General features: G+C 41.2%; 1 protein-coding gene across 1 annotated transcript in view; it reads left to right on the plus strand.

Moving 5' to 3' along the window:
• Positions 1–15,268, plus strand: part of LOC146661782 (uncharacterized) — a 517,204-nt gene that overhangs the window by 14,837 nt on the left and 487,099 nt on the right. The gene's annotated exons all lie outside the window — the stretch shown is intronic.

A 15,268-nucleotide genomic window follows, 5' to 3' on the forward strand; every position in this document is an offset into this window, starting at 1 on the left:
TGTTTTGTAGCCCATCTTATGCAAATTGTAGTTTCATAATGGGGAACATCACTGTTAAGGACAGGCTAGTTTAAGGTCTATCCAAATCTCACTGAATGTCTCTTCTCTTTTCCTATGTCCTTAGCAAATCCCCTACCAACTTTTCAAAGAGGTTAGAAATTGGAGATCATAGGTACTTTTGGCATGCACTCCTGGTCTCCACCACTACTCCTCACCAGACTGTTATCCTGATGATCTGGTTGTAGCGCAGAGCTTTTACATACCTGATTTCTCAGTGTTGATTAGCTACGTATCTTTGTGGGAGGTTAGGATGCACTGTGGCTAAGTTGGTTAAAGTGCCAGCCGAGAAAGCAATATAGTAAGTCGGAGGTCCCCGGGCTCAAATCCCAGTAGTGTCTAAAAGATAGTAGATGCTGTCTGTCTGTTCTTAGTTGTCAGGTCACTGTACAGAAAAAATGATGGGACTTCTTTAAGGGACAACTCCTACTAGGGTTAAAAAAGCAGCCCTTTGCTTTTAGAACTGAAGAAGCTTCTTGGATGAGAGGTCTCATTGTTTGTTTTCTTTGTTCACTCTGTATAATGAGAGCAGGTCATTTCTTCTCAGGTAGGACTGTAATAATCAGAACACTATATTGCTCATCGAACTGGATGTAACAGAGCTTTTAACTGAGAATTAATTTGTTTGAATGACTTTTTCTTGTATTTTGGAAACTTCTTCTCACACCTCTTATTTGACCCTAAATAAGGTGTTCAGTGAACATCTGTGAATTGCAGCTGCCGGTAACATAGGTAAAACACTGACGAAACCTGGATCGATTGCTAACTAAACATGGACTGCATAAATTTTCATAGAGTTAATTAGGGACCACATGGGCTCCTATGGAATTTGAAAGCAGGCCCCCTCTTATCCAAAGCCAGAATCAAATCCCTAAACCAAACTGACAGACCTGTGTCACCAAGACAGAAGCAGACTCCAGGTGGACAGGTGGAGCACTCTCAGCTCAGTTTTTATTCAATGAAAACTGCTTCAGCAGCAGTTTAATAATTTGTAATATCTTCAATAATAATAACAACAACAAATTGCATTATTTCTGCAAATATTGGTTTTGAAACATCCTTAAAAAAGACAGAAAAGTTTGGCTTTAATGTTCACACTTTGATGTAATAGCCTCAAGAAGTGTTTCAAATTCATGGATATCAAAGGATTGAACAGTGAATGGACCAATCCTGACACCTTGTGGACAGATGACACCATTACAGCTGATAGAATCACCTGCTTTGTTCTTTTTGGGGGTTATTTTTTGCCTCCAGTGTAACAGTGTGAGCTGTGTTGAAGTACTGTTGTAAATCACACAAACATGAGTCAACATAGATATTGAGCTTCTGTATTCTCATACATACACTCTATGACCCAGTTTTCAGTGTCACTGTGTCTGTGTTTTCTATCAGCTTGTCTCTGCCACTGCTCATCCACTCAGAATAAGATTCCTCTGAGTGTTTTTGTCGTGGTCAGTGTGTCATGGTGATATTCTGAGGCCCCTTTTGCCACCAAAACAGTTGAGTGAGAAAAACAAGCTGAGCCCAAATCTGTACTGTGGGTTTAGTACAGGTGTGAGAGGAAGTCTATCAGGTCATGCTATAAATCTCGCCTACTCTCTTGTGTGGCAGAAAAAAGTTCTATAAAAACGCAAAGATTTAACAGTAGAGAAAATTCAGCCAAGATTTTAGAGACGAAGGTATTAGATGATGAGACTCTGCAGTACACCTGCTGCACTGTCAGGTGTAATAAATCTGTGGAAAAAGAAATTCCTGAAAAGGAAAAAGCAGAATTCATTTTCTGATCTTCTACTTGCAGTAAAGCTGATTAAGTATATCTCACATTTTAGTTTAGTCTGTTAAATCCCACAAAAGGCTAGTCAATGCCGGAGGTGAGGGAGGGGAGAGAAGAAACGTAGAGGTTCTGTAACTCACTGTAGCAATCAATTGAAATCTCACCACCATCGGACCAGCCGAACATCCCCTCATTGTCCGGGCTTATTTATAGCCCTGTGTTAGCGTTACTTTCTACAGAGCGGTGACTGTCTCTATGCACCCCTGCCCACTTACACCCGTGGGTAACCGGAGCACGTCTACTTTGCAATAAAAGATCTCTACCGCTATTTAATAGCGTCGTGTATCAAAATTTCAGCCAGAGCTGGTCTTGCAGAGCATGCTGGGAAAAATACGTCACGGCAAGGGAGAAGGTGACCAATCGCGTGCACGTGTGATCGCTACTGATTATGAATGGTTCTAGCGTCTCCAGGTAAATGAATTTGAGACCGGAGTGTGGCGGAGCCGTGTGTGATCACGATACGAGCGAGTGTGGCCACGTTAAAGCCGCACACAGGCAGCAGAGCCGCCTCCATGGCTCCTCGCTGGACTTCAGTGGATGAGGGCATGGGCAGATGCGCATGCGCCAGCCATCAAGTCCCTTTGTCCGATTGAGAGCTGTTATAGCAGAAAGACGTTTTGATGATGAGAAATGTTTTTCTTCTTTTTTTTAATCACCAGATTTGACTGATGATCCTTCACGTGCAGATTTTATGTCCCAGTAACGTTTGAGCAACACTGAGTAACGTTTAGATAATTCTTTTGTGTTCATGGTAACGATAGGTCTGTTATTCACATTTTACCCTCTTTGTTATCCTGAAGTAATCATCACATTTATTGAATAAATAACTGATAATGCTTTTATGTAAAGCCATTTTCCCCGGTCCCCTCCTTTAATCAAACTGGGGCCCTCAGATCTGCAGTGACAGAACTCGGTGGATTAGTTTAATGCTTCATTGATGAACTAGAAGCCAGCTGTTTGCTGATGCAACCCTACACCATCTGATGAAACAGAACTTCTGCAGAGAAGCTTCACCCCCTCAGATGTGAACTTCTACCCCCCTCCTCATTTTTGTGAGCAATATGTAAAACTTCACAAATGATTAAAAATTCACGTTTTACTCGTATGGGAAATCAGCCAAATCAGTGTTTTTCATCATAAACAGCTTGCACTGTAAAGCTACTTTGATCGCGTTATTGCTGTAGCCAACCTGTAGAAACCAACCAGCTATTATCATCATTATGTATAAAGTGTAAGGGATTCATCAGACACTTTTGTGCAGCTAAATATTATTCATTTTTAATGCAGTACTATAAAATATATGAAAAGCCGAAGGAATGAGGGCAAGACACTCACTTACCTTATAATCTGTCCTTTTCAGCATTATTGTGTTGCTGAGACCTTTACTGTGAAAGGTCAGACATCTTCCTGTGTCACAAGGGTCTCATTAAGAAAACGATTTTTTTTAAAAAGTTCCCTTTGTAATCAACATGTTTGATAAAAGTCTGTATTTGATGAACTTAATTAAAACTGCATTTCAAATTCCATCCTTTATTTTTGTAACACTTTTGCATTAAGCCTGACATACCCGTGGTAACATCAGATGTGTTCCCCCGAGCCACACAACACTTGCCATTGTCTAGCTTTGCTGTTCTAAAATGTAGCCAGCGTTGAATTGAGTTACCCTAACTTCTTTTTAATTTCTGCAAAGTGTGGAAAAACCTCTGGTTATATTGAAGCCTAAGGGAAAGCGGGCCCTGACTTCTTGGCTCTGTGACCTCAGTAAACATTACTTTATGGGCTCAGTCGCTAATTTCAGTTCATACGGAATGAATAACGCGTCCGTTAAAATTAATTAGTCCACTAATTAATGTCTCGTCAGTCTCAAGTTGTTAACCAGTTTTACAGTTTTACAATCAGGGCCAACGCATCCTCATGGATGGATCACTGGATCACTGACTTCCTGACGGACAGGAAGCAGCACGTGAGGCTGGGGAAGAATGTCTCGGACTCCCGGACCATCAGCACCGGCTCCCCTCAGGGCTGTGTTCTTTCTCCTCTGCTCTTCTCCCTGTACACCAACTGCTGCACCTCCACCCACCAGTCTGTCAAGCTAATCAAGTTCGCAGATGACACCACCGTCATTGGGCTCATCTCTGACGGGGATGAGTCTGCCTACAGGAGGGAGGTTGAACGTCTGGTGTCCTGGTGCAGCCACAACAACCTGGTGCTGAATGCCCAGAAGACAGTGGAGATTATTGTGGACTTCAGGAAGCACACAGCCCCACTCCCCCCCATCATCCTGACTGACACCCCCATCACCTCTGTGGACTCATTCCGCTTCCTGGGTACCACCATCACCCAGGACCTGAAGTGGGAGCCCACCATCACCTCCGTCATCAAGAAAGCCCAGCAGAGGATGTACTTCCTGAGGCAGCTGAAGAAATTCAACCTGCCAACACGGACGATGATGCAATTCTACACTGCAATCATCGAGTCCATCCTCACCTCCTCCATCACCGTGTGGTACGCTGGAGCCACTATCAGGGACAAACAGAGACTGCAGCGTGTTGTGCGCTCTGCTGAGAAGGTGATTGGCTGCAGACTCCCATCTCTGCAGGACCTGTACACCTCCAGGACACTGCGGCGTGCAGCCCGGATCTCAGCTGACCCTTCTCACCCTGGACACAGTCTGTTTGACCTGCTCCCCTCAGGCAGGAGGCTCCGGTCCATTCGCACCAGAACCTCTCGCCACAAGAACAGTTTCTTCCCCTCTGCTGTTGGACACATGAACAATAACCACATGACTGTCCCCGCCACTAACACATGACCCTACACTGTGTCACTGCATCATTTCATGTCTGGCACTGATCACCACCTGCACTCATGTATATATCTTTCTACGTAGCACTCTTAATTCTTATTCTCATGTATATATCTCATGTATATCTCATGCACATATCTTTCTTTCTACATAGCACTTTAATTCTTATTGTTTGCACTGAAGCACCGCAGCAAATTCCTAATGTTGTAAACCTCAACATCTGGCAATAAACCCATTCTGATTCTGATTCTGATTCTGATTCATTCATCACATCCGGCTTCAAAATGCCAAGAAAGCCAAGAAGAAAACCCACATAATGGGACTTCGCTTAACCACGTGATCACATCTGCCGTTAAATTTTTTAAAATTAATTATTTTTTTATGTTTTAGAAATTTCTATCGCTGGGTTTCACAGTAGTTTTGGCGAAGAGCATGAAGACAAGCATCCAATCATACAGATATAAGCAGATGTGAAGGATATGCAGTGTGATTTAGGAAAGTAAATACAAAAAGAGAAAAAAGAAACAAAACTGTAATCTTATTGTATTGCATGTTTTCAACCGTGACAGCTGAGATCTGTTTGTTTACAAGCACGATAACAGGGTACCCTTTTTTTTTTTTTTTTACAAATGTAATTTATACATGTAAGATTTCCCCACAAACACAAACTGTGATATGTCCAGGTGTAAAACAGGTGGAGTGGCCCTTTAAGATAACAAATGGTGCAATGATCACCTCTCTGGTACTCTCCTCGTTTATTTTGTCAAACAGAGTGTAAAACAGTGATCCAGACTTTCACTTTGCAACAGCAGCAGCATTGTTTATATCTGCTCTCCAACCACAAGATGGCAGTATGGATCCAAATTGAGGTGCCCGGATTGCCCCCCTCCCCTCCCAGCTTCTTTCTAACCCACTTTCTGATCCAGCTCATGAAAACAGGTCTTGTGTTGGTAAAACCTCAGCCCTGGACGTTCTGCTGTTAGCGCCTGAGGAAACTCAGGAGAGAGCCTCGTGTTCCTTGGCATACATGACTGGAAAGCAGCTTAGCCCGAGGCTGTAAAAGGCTCACGATGCTGCCTTCGACAACAAATAGCCATCCTCGTGGGTCAGCTGGAAGCAGCAACTCATACTGTAATACAGCAAACCTGTTTGCACCCTGCCCATCCAATCCCCACTGACCTGTCCAGCAATGCTGCCCGTGCTGGACCAAATGAGATGCAGTGCAATGCCTAAAATGATGTAATCCTTCAGTACAAAAGAGTGCACTGCTCTGGTGATGTGTGCTGAAGGAAACCATCATATACAACAATATGTAGTAATTAAAAATAGACCTCAAGCATAGAAGTCATTAACACTAAGCTGTCTCACAAACTGCAGGCAACACAAGTGCGGTGAGTCGATGAGTACAGTGTGCAGATTTCTACTGAGTAATTAGGTGTAGTTCAGTCTGTGGGCGAGTTCTGAGAAAAGAAGACAGCTGAGGTGGATTCAGTGAATGAGTAACGTATTGTTGTTTTATACAAAGAAGGTAAGTTTGTGCGTATGATTCATAGTGATCAAGGAACCGTTGTTAAAGAAGAGATTTGGATACACCTACGGGATATATATGGAAAGGGAAAACATACAGTATTACCATTAAAATCATCGACCTTATGTAACTGTAAAAAAAGACATTTTCAGTTGCACTCTGTGCTTGGAGAAGAAATGCGCTTTGATCGCATCTTTGATCGTGGCCTGCTGCCAGTTTTTACAGTTAATGTACCCTTGTGTGGTAGGGTACTCCACACTATAGTTAAGCTATCAGAGTATATAGACTCCACCTTTCTATCACATTCTGTAATCACTTATAGCAGGAATGATGCTTCCCCTTCAAGTCAAGTACGCTGGTGTGGCTTTGAGGATGGAGAGCCGGTGTCAGCTCATCCACCTCTTAGGGCTTCAATGATATATGCTTCAGCAGTTATCTGAATTGCCACAAAATCTGTTGCAGGTGTCCCACTGACAAATGTCAGCATGCTAGCCAAACACCTACACCTGCTAAACACCTGGATATTCACATAGTTGTTGTGAGCATATTAGTATTTAGTTCAGACCATCATTGTTCTAAAGTACAGTGTTTAGACTAGGGGTGTCAAACATAAGGCCTGGGAGTCAGAATGGGCCCACCTAAGACTCAAATCTGGCCCTTTGGACAGCTTTGAAAAATTCGTGGGAGGATATAAATGTTAGACTTTTAACTGTATTTTTATACATTTTACAGCTTTTTCTACTGATAAAGAGCTCCCCATTTCCTGCTACACTAATATATAGAAGTAGTAGATAAATAATTAAATAACACAATGTTTTTTATTATCTATAGAAATTTTTAATTTTTACAGTGAACTCACAGTATAAACAAAGAAAAGTCAAATTCCGTCAATTAACCAAAGTTTTTCAATTTTATAGTTACAGGACAGTCTACGTATTGAGCCAACAGAGCTTTTTCTGCAGTTTTACACATTTATTTCTTACATTTTAAACCCAAAAGAGCATTTCTTAATCATGTAAAAAGAGTCAAATGTATTGTTGAAACTGTACTTCTTTTTCTTATGTTAAGATCTCAGGGATTATATGTGCAGTTAAACTTCTTTACACTGACAGGAAAGGGAGTTTCACTCATCCGGCTTACTTAAGATCATAGTGGGCTGCATGGGCCCAAAATGTAAAGTGAATCTTTGCTGTAGACTGTTTGGAAATAGTTCATCACAGCTCTTCTATGATGTATGATTTGGAGTATATCAGAGGGGCAACTGAGCGGTTTGGAGACAAGGAAGGCTGAGATGGTTTGTTCAGATGAAGGATAGTAAATTTGGAGCTGCCAGGCAGAAGGAAAAGATGAAGAGCACTGGGAAAATTGAAGCATATAGTGAAGGAGGATAAGCAAAGGGTGGGTGTAACAGAGGAGGATGCTAGGGATATGGTGAGATGGAAGCAGATGGTCTGCTGTGGCGACCCCTAAAGGTAGCACAGAAAAAGACGGTCAAAGGTTGCACTGGAGCAGTGATATTGTGCTGGCTGCTAATTTTCCCCATTGATGAACATTATGAACAAAGAGCCTCTCTTTGTAAACATTTTCCCTAAGCATAGAAATGTGTTCTTTACTTAATCCCAGTGTAAACAACAAGAATATGTGGGGGAAACAGTAGTGCACATATTGCGTAGGCAACAGAACTTTAAACCAAAGAAAACCCTCTGGTTTTATAACGAAGGAGGTGAACTATATCACAAGATCAAGGGGCTGCTGTCTTTAAGTCCCTTTTCCATTACTTGGATCAACTTCCCACAACTCACCATGCACCAAGTCGGATCTACTGGTTTTCCATTACAATTGAGTACCATCTAATGTGCGTGGTCGTTGTTATAGCAACACATCCAAGAGTCCCATGACATAATTAGTATGCATCATGAAAGGTGGACGTCGAGGCGACCATAGACCAGTTGCTCGATCTTTGGCTTTTCGTCAAACTCAGAGAAAACGGCATTCTTTGGTATAGCCATTTCCCTCATTGCCATGCTTCAAAAATGGCTTTTTGACTTTTGTGACTGAGACGCTCTTATGACTCACGGAGTGATGCCATGACCAGCCAGTCAGTGTCATGCAGTCTGACAATGTTACATTTTAGTAGCTGCTCAGAACACTTGGAACTCAGGCTGAGTGGGAACTATTTTCAGGTTCAGGTTATTCTTTCTCAGGACATGGTGGAAGTGGAGTCACTGCTGGGCCAGAGGGAAGTGGACCTATCTGTGCCCCCTTAAGTCCATTATGAGTTCGTTTTTTAGAGGAAGTTCACCTTCAAGTTCATTTCTGAGCATCTGAGCATTTCTGATTATGATTGGAGCATTAAGTATTCAACCAGTCTAAGGGTCATGACGGATCAAGATGAGTTCTGTACTCATAACTACAGTAGCTAGGTATAAATCTTTTTTTCTTTCCCAGTGTGCATGTTTGTGATAAACTGACAGAGTAAGAACATGCTCAGTCAAAAATGTGAAATCTGGTCTGTTTGTCAACTAGCTTATAAAAAGTTGACAATCTTACTGAATATGACGCATTGCTAAACTACCCAACAGCATATAGAGTCAATCTATACCACTCTACCTTAAATATCAAAAAGCTTTAAAGTTAAAAAAATAAATAAAAAAAGACGGATACAGTGGTAATAAGGAAGAAGAAGCAGGAGGTACTTTTGGCATATCAGTTATTTTCTAAGCAGACGGATGGATCCGCATATCTTTCCTTGGCACAGATTTGGAGGCTGGGTTTGTCTTCCTGGAATCAAACCTGTGAATGTGTAAACCATAATTATAATATATAAGTAGCTTTCATATTCAAAGTAAATGCTTTTACTTAAAAAAGGTGTAAATGCCGAACATTCCTACTGTGGTTATTAGCTGTTTGTGCTTATTTCAAGTATCTGAATGTTGCTTTCAAGTTTGTTCAGATAAGCCTGGTTTTGGTGTTTGGAGGTTGTTGAGTTGCTTTGCCGAGAAGAGTTACCACACACACTACCACTCGATTGTTGTTGCAGGAAACTGTTCATTTAGCCTCACTTCTATTTTTAAATGTTAGGTAAAACGATCACACTCACTGCTATATTTCATGTCTCAGCTTTGGCGTTCTGCTTTTTACGGCAGCCATGAAGCAACGTGTGCATAGATGCCGTTCACCTTCTTGCAGCCTCAACAGAAAGTTAACATGTGGTGCAATTTCCACTCCAGACTCTAGTCCTCGATGGATGTCACGCATTAGGCGGGACACCGACTTGTCTCATTGAAGTGCTCCTTCTCCTCTAGCTGTGTGGTAATTGCTCTACAAATCACAATGACTGCTGGGGGGAAAAGAGATGCAGTGGGCCTCACTGCCACTCACCATTTGGGAGTGGGTTGCCATGGCCACAGATGCATTTCAACTTACTGACAATGAAATCGGTCTTAATTAATGCTAATGATCAGCCAACCTGCATTCATTGCACTTAATTGAGCTAAATGAATGCACATAGACACAAGTATTGTAGCTTATAAACAATATATAGAAACATTGTTTTTACAATTAACACGGAAAGCCACCATATTAACCACCAGATATGTGGCTAAAATAAGTCCCTCACATTGACCTGTATATGGTAAACAACAAACAAAGTTTCCTTCCAGAGCATCGTCATGGACTTGCCCACGCTCTGTATGCTACGGTCTTTAAATAGGCGTTGATTGGAGCTGTTGCACTCAAATAGCTATTTTCCTGTGGAGCCTCAGTGGGTGGTAGATGCTATTCTCCACACTGGTTTTTTCAGGCCTTTTATTGACGGTCTGCGCCTCAGCAGCACCCCCTGACAGGAAAACTGGAGGCTTCCCCCGCCCAGCCCTCCTATTTTAGGACATTTTATGATTAAAAAACCCCACTTGAGTTTTAGACTATTTTAAAAAACCAAAGTCTTCAATAAGCAGAAAAAGCACAGGTCATAGTGCCAATCCTTTGTGATGATGCATGATTTATCCAGTCAAAACTTCCTCTGATTTTTGACTGATAGCGGGCAGCCTAACATCAATTTGTTGTGGGTGTTAAACTCTCCCCGCTTTTCACTCCTCATGTCTCCTTCTTAGTGGGAGGTGGACATCTCTCCATCAGTCCAAGTGCAGCAACACAATGCGAACCTGCATCCCACGCCTTCTAGGACAGGCCCACCTCCCACTCAATCATCAAACACCCTCTCGGCTTTGCTTTGCCTTCTTGACCGCTTCCATCTTTCCATCTGCTGCTGAAAACACCTCATTCACATCTATTTGTCAATCTCATCTCGTTTTGTTTTTTTCCCCTTAACTTATCATAGTTGTACCAGTTCAAGTCAGGCAAAGTCTTTCCAGACCTGCAAAACAATAGCAAACACAAAGAACAAGCTGAGACATGCTGTATTACTACCATAACAATGCACTACAAACTGTGTACATGCTGTATAATGACCCAGTATCGGTTGGCAGATGCTTTATCAAATAAAAGCTTATTTCTGCTGATCCCTTATTCACAAGGGGTCCCCAGAGAAATGGATCCACATATTTGGCACTGATTTTCACGTTGGATGCAGTTCTGGACACAACCCTCCCTGTAATTTGTTTCTCCTCCTGGTCTTGAGAACTTGTCACGTTAGGTGAATGCACTAACCACACATATTTTGTTTGTTCTGTCATATAAAACCTTAAAACAGCAAAAAGCCAACATAACGAGGCTTAACTATGATAAAGTTAGCTAGCTTATGCTAGCAGGTAAGATATTCGCTTCTAGTCTAAAGCTAAAGCTAACCAACCTTACTCACTATTTTTTTCAAAGCAGCAATGTTTGGGGCTAAATAATGACACTAACCAACATATCTACAGTAGAGGGAAACTCCTAAACATAAACATCCATTTAAATATGCTCAATTTTAAAACAGGAAAAAAATGTCTATAATCTGGTACAAAAAAGAAAAAAAAGAACAAAAGGAAAACCCTTTTTCTGACATGTAAACAGGTGAGACAGGCTCAACCTATGATGCAGGACTTGGCAGGCAAACATAAACTCAAAATCACAGCTTTTATTAACGTTGGAATAAAGGCGAGGAAAACAAGAGCAGAAACAATAACAGAGTAAGAGAGACATAAAGAGAGACGAGACAAAACAGACTGACAGGGAAGAAGGAGGGTGCAACAAAGAACAGAGGGAACAGACACAGGACAGACACACAATTTATACACAGGAGGGATTAGTGCAGTGTGGAAACACCTGGGGGACCCAGGTGAACAGAATCCAACCAACGAAACAGGGGAAGCTAAACTGAACACGAAACACATGAGACGAGGAACTGTCAAAATAAAAAATAAATTGACCAACACAGAGACCAGGACTAAGGACAGAACAGGGAACTCAGACAACAATAGTGACAGATCAAAGGGAGTACATGCAGACATGGACACATAACAGGGAGATAGAAAAGAATCACAAAAACTGATCAAAATGAGAATATAAACAGACTACAAACAGAGAATATAATACACAATCACTGAAAATAGCACAGAAAATTCAAAATATTACTTCAGAAACTCAGGACCACAACAATTTTCCATCCATGTGTTAAATGTAGACATTGCAACTCATTTATATCTGCTTTTACTGGTGCAACAATAGTCTACTATTGCATCTAAATATGGTCATTTCAAGCTAGCAACACCTTCACATTGGTTACATCCATCTTTTAGATACAGTTGATGTTTCTTGATTATTTGTTGTGTGTGTTTTTAACCAATTAATGAAATAGGATCTTGTTCCTCCTGTTGAATTCAGTCAAATATCTTTAAATGACAAAGTGAGATACATGTTATTAGGTTTACTGCTCATTAACAGACATTTAATTAGCCAATCATACTGCAGCAACATGTAGACATGTTCACGTTCCTCTTGGAAAACAAACTGACCATCACAATGAGGAGAAATGTGTATTTACCAGCAATAAAAGCATGGATCCAGCTTGCCTTATATCAGTGGTTCAGGCTGCTAGTGGTGTAATGATGTGCAGATATATTCTTAGCACTTTCTGGTGCACACATTTTAACACCACGGTCTATCTGAGTACTGTTGTAACCACGTCCATCCTTTTACCGCCACAGTGTAATCGTCTTGTGACGGCTGCTTCCAACAGGATAACACACAGTGTCACAGAGCTCAAATGATATCATGCTGGTTTTTAAACATACACAATGAGTTCACTGTACTCAAATTACCACAGTCACCAGATCACCTTTGGTATGTGGTGGAGCTGGAACTATACATCAAGGATGTGCAGCAACTATGTGATGCCGTCATGTCAATATGGACTGAAATCTCTGAGGAATGTTTGCAGCACCTTTTTAATCTGTGCCATGAAGAATTAAGGCAGTTCTGCAGGCAAAAGGAGGTCCAGCCCAGTGCTGCATAGTCAGTGTCACTCAATATTTCAAACAGTTTTGAACATGAATATGAATAATAAACAGACTGGCAGACAGCTTGAAAAATGTAAATACTCTTCATCAAACTCCTTGAAGCTAAATAATTAAAGTTAGATTTCTTAAACTACTTAAAAGGTGCTGGAATCATCTGAGGCAACATATCTGGTTTGTAGAGATAATGCATACTTCTGTGAAGCTCCTGCATCGACAGAGTGAAGTAAAACCTTTAGATGCTCTCTTTTCAAGTGCATCGCTCCTGTGGTACTGTACTCGGTGCCTCCGCGTGGCAGAACAAGTGAAACAGTGAATAAGTCTTTATTGAACAAATGGAAAATGTATCATACCGAGAGCTCCCAAGACTGCATGACACAGTATATCAAATCTTATAATTAAAATTCATCTTACCAGACATGACTCCACTGTTTGCTTACTCTTTTAATACTAGAAAAGGAGACACGTGGGTGTGCGTCTCATGTAAAAACCTCCTTTTAATGTAGCACTTGTGCCACGACTTCTATGCTGTTTTAAAAAAGCACATCATGTGACATTGTAGAAAACACAGTCAGGAGATGAATAAGCCAACATGAATCTCTCTGACACTGGAGGATGTTCCTCTTCTTATTGAATGTTGTCTTTTTAATGAGATTGAAAAGAAAACTGCTCTGCCCAACTTTATGTGCTGATCCATCTTTATCAAGCGCAACATCCAGAGCTACGCCGGCATCCTCCACAACTGAACTACTGCCAATAAAACCAATCAGAGCGTGGAGAGACCCCCCTCCGGCAACCATGAAGTAGTGGGAGGAGGAGAAAAGACAGAGAAGTATAGAGGAGAGGAGGAGGGGTGAAATGAGGGAGCGGAGGAGGAATAAAAAGTCTTTAAGTCACACTTCATGATGCCTTTCAAGGACACGAGGAGAATTCCTCAGAGGCACAGCACTTGTTTGGAGAAACTTTTCACTTAAACATCGTTCTTCTTACTGCACACCTCCCATTTATACACCTCAGCCAAGTACAATGGGCCACAAGTCAAACACAGAGAGGGTGAAAGTGCTGTTGGAAAAAAGTCAGTCCTTGATTTATTAGTTTTATTTGCAACTTGTTCAACCTCTTAGCAGTTTAAATATTCACTGAGGAGCCTAATGTTGTTTTGCTGTTAAATTCAAGGCAGCTTCATACAGATCTATTTGAATTTTCAAGAGCAACTCTTTGTCGTGTCATTTACCAGGGAATTTTTAATATGACTTTAACAATAATACAATACTTCTGATGCTATAATGAACCCTACCCCCCTACAGATTATACGGTAAACACCATCTGGTCCATTATTTATCAAGTCAGACACTGCTGAGCCCATTTTCAGGCAACTGTGTCCCTCTGAATGAAAGGATAATGACATGATGTTTCTTGCGAAAGTTCAGCGGGACTAAGCAGCATCTCTTTCTTTCATTTATTGATGTTCCTTCACAAAGAGCACAGAATTTAGACTTGCTGTCTGCATATCAATCTGTATGTTCAGTTTTGACTTGAGTTATAACTCACAGTAAACACCGCCGCTTGGATTTTTTTTGGCTGATTTTCCCATAAATGTTAAATACTTTCCAGCAATATACAAAGACTGCACTATAAAAGTGTACACGTCGGCCTGAGACAGCTGTTCAGAAAATGGTTTTATTTTATAATGTTACAAAGAGATGTAGCTTGAACATTAAACTGTGTCTTTGAAATCTTGGATTCTTGAAAGAACTGGTGACCTGATGAAACCCCACGCTTTTTAGAGCGCAGCAGGAAATGTGTACCTGCCACCTACCCTCAGCTCACTGCTGTTTTCTGTCCTTCAGATACAGCTGGTGTCCACAAGTCCCCATGAAGCTTGTTTACCAGGAAGAACTTTTATCACAGTCAGAATAGAGTCCCACGATGCCTCTGCAGGCCTTCACATTTAGTAAATGACATGCTGTATTGTATGTGGACTGTGTGTCTGTATGTTATGGATCTGCTCAAGTTTTAATGTTGTCTCACTCTTTTTGTGGGAGAGTAGATTTTTAATATCTCTTTACGAATGCCACGAATAGACCTAAACCTAATGGAACTAACTACACAGCTCACATTTATTGAGTGTTTTAGCTACACATCTCTATTCAGGCTGAGTTACCATGACAGAAGTCAGTGTTGAGATAAAATTATTTGAAGTGCTTCAATAATGCTATGCTTTTTATTAATAAGTGTTATAAAGTTGTATAGTGTAGTATTAAGTGGACACAGCCCTGAAAAAAAAAGGCATTAGAATATGTGTCCTTGGGGAGTGGAATGCTGTGGACTCTCGCTCACGCGTGCCTGTGGATGACAGGGGACCATCTCTAGTGGAAAGTTACTGAGACACTGTTTAGACTAAAGTGAGAGAGCTGGTAATAAAACTGTTAGGGGCACACCACCATTTTGAGATCCGCGGAAACGTGTCATGCAGGACGCAGCTCCCATCTAGAAGTAATAAAGCGTTAAATGGTCTACTGAGCAGTGTTTTGTCTTCCATCAGATGCCTCTGAGGAATCAAAGGAACTCTGTGAAATGTTGATATTTAA

The sequence above is a fragment of the Rhamphochromis longiceps genome, linkage group LG9, assembly GCF_057381845.1.
Source record: "Rhamphochromis longiceps isolate RC_006_pf linkage group LG9, R_longiceps_female_GT1.1, whole genome shotgun sequence".
Taxonomy (NCBI): domain Eukaryota; kingdom Metazoa; phylum Chordata; class Actinopteri; order Cichliformes; family Cichlidae; genus Rhamphochromis; species Rhamphochromis longiceps.